This window comes from Penaeus vannamei, chromosome 1, assembly GCF_042767895.1.
Source record: "Penaeus vannamei isolate JL-2024 chromosome 1, ASM4276789v1, whole genome shotgun sequence".
NCBI lineage: Eukaryota > Metazoa > Arthropoda > Malacostraca > Decapoda > Penaeidae > Penaeus > Penaeus vannamei.
In genome coordinates, this window is record NC_091549.1 from 54,801,587 (window position 1) to 54,804,086 (window position 2,500).

Genomic DNA, 2,500 nt, shown 5'->3' on the forward strand with positions numbered 1-2,500 from the left:
CACTAAAGGCTTGTAATCCCCACCACCCCCTCTCACCCCTCCCCCCCACCCCCACCCCACAACATCCTCCCTGCTCCACCCACTAAAGGCTTGTAATCCCCCACCCCACCCTCTCACCCCCCCCCCCATCCCCACCCCACTACATCCTCCATGTTCCACCCATTAAAGGCTTGTAATCCCCCACCCCCCTCTTACCCCTCCATCCCCACCCCCACCCCACAACATCCTCCATGTTCCACCCACTAAAGACTTGTAATCCCCCACCCCCCCCTCTCACCCCTCACCCCCCACCCCCACCCGACAACATCCTCCATGTTCCACCCACTAAAGGCTTGTAATCCCCCACCCCCCTCTCATCCCCTCCCCCCCACCACACCCCACAACATCCTCCATGTTCCACTCACTAAAGGCTTACTTGTAATCCCCCACCCCCCCTCTCACCCCCTCACCCCCCACCCCCACCCTACAACATCCTCCATGTTCCACTCACTAAAGGCTTGTAATCCCCCCCCCCTCTCTCACCCTCCCTCATCCCCACTCCACTATATCCTCCCTGTTCCACCCATTAAAGGCTTGTAATCCCCCACCCCACCCTCTCACCCCCCCCACCCCCACCCTACAACATCCTCCATGTTCCACCCACTAAAGGCTTGTAATCCCCCCACCTCTCCCCTCTCACCCCTCCTCCCCACCCCCACCCCACAACATCCTCCCTGTTCCACCCACTAAAAGGCTTATAATCCCCCCCTATCCCCACCCCACTACATCCTCCCTGTTCGACCCACTAAAGGCTTGTAATCCCCCCCCTCCCTTCCTCATCCCCCCCCATCCCCACCCCCACAACATCCTCCCTGTTCCACCCACTTAAGGCTTGCTTAATGTCCCCCCACCCCCCTCTCACCCCTCCCTCCCTCATCCCCACCCCACCCAACATCCTCCATGTTCCACCCACTAAAGGCTTGTAATTCACCCCCCCTCCCCTCTCTCCTCCCCCCGACCATCTGCTCATCCCGTGGGTCATCTTAGGTCATAGGTCGACCTTGATGAAGACTTTTCCTCAGCCCTTCTATGCGCTGTCTGTCACCCTCGAGGAGAAAGCTCGAAGGTCGTCCTTGAAGGTTTTGTTCCCTTCTCCTACTCTCTCTGGAGGAGGTCAACGCTCATCCTCAAAGCCACTGGCCGTCCGTATCCTATCCTGCCTTCCCTCCCCTCCCCCTCCTCGAAGAAATAAGAATTCTCAGGTCACCCTTGATGGGTTTCTCTCGCATTCTCCTTCTCCCTTCGAGGGATAACACGTATCGCCTTTACCTAGAATCAATACCCACAAGTACCCCCTCCCTTGCCCTGAAATGGACTATGAGGTCACCCTTGAACATCTGGGACACCCTTCACTCCGCCCTTCACCCTACAGAGAACACCCAAAGGTCATCCTTGAACTCAGAGAACACCCAAAGGTCATCCTTGAATTCAGTGAACACTCACAGGTCATCCTTGAACTCAGGACACACTTCTGCCCACCCTTTCCCATACATATAACACTCACAGGTCATCCTTGAACTCAGAGAACACTCACAGGTCATCCTTGAACTCAGAGAACACCCAAAGGTCATCCTTGAACTCAGAGAACACTCACAGGTCATCCTTGAACTCAGGACACCCTTCTCTCCGCCCTTTCCCCTATAGAGAACAATCACAGGTCATCTTTGAACTCAGAGGACACCCAAAGGTCATCCTTGAACTCACAGAACACTCACAGGTCATCCTCGAACTCAGAGAACACTCACAGGTCATCCTTGAACTCAGGACACCCTTCTCCCCGCCCTTTCCCCTATAGAGAACACTCACAGGTCATCCTTGGACTCAGAGAACACTCACAGGTCATCCTTGAACTCAGAGAACACTCACAGGTCATTCTTGAACTCAGTGAACACTCACAGGTCATCCTTGAACTCAGGACACCCTTCTCCCCGCCCTTTCCCCTATAGAGAACAATCATAGGTCATCTTTGAACTCAGAGGACACCCAAAGGTCATCCTTGAACTCACAGAACACTCACAGGTCATCCTTGAACTCAGAGAACACTCACAGGTCATCCTTGAACTCACAGAACACTCACAGGTCATCCTTGAACTCAGTGAACACTCACAGGTCATCCTTGAACTCAGAGAACACTTGCATGTCATCCTTGAACTCAGAGAACACTCACAGGTCATCCTTGAACTCAGTGAACACTCACAGGTCATCCTTGAACTCAGGACACCCTTCTCCCCGCCCTTTCCCCTATAGAGAACAATCACAGGTCATCTTTGAACTCAGAGGACACCCAAAGGTCATCCTTGAACTCACAGAACACTCACAGGTCATCCTTGAACTCAGAGAACACTCACAGGTCATCCTTGAACTCACAGAACACTCACAGGTCATCCTTGAACTCAGTGAACACTCACAGGTCATCCTTGAACTCAGTGAACACTCACAGGTCATCCTTGAACTCAGAGAA

The 2,500-nt window shown here is 53.7% G+C and overlaps 1 protein-coding gene across 3 annotated transcripts in view; it reads right to left on the reverse strand.

The window, feature by feature from the left end:
- The window catches only part of LOC113818902 (uncharacterized), a 47,518-nt gene that overhangs the window by 39,752 nt on the left and 5,266 nt on the right, over positions 1–2,500 (reverse strand). The window lies entirely within an intron of this gene.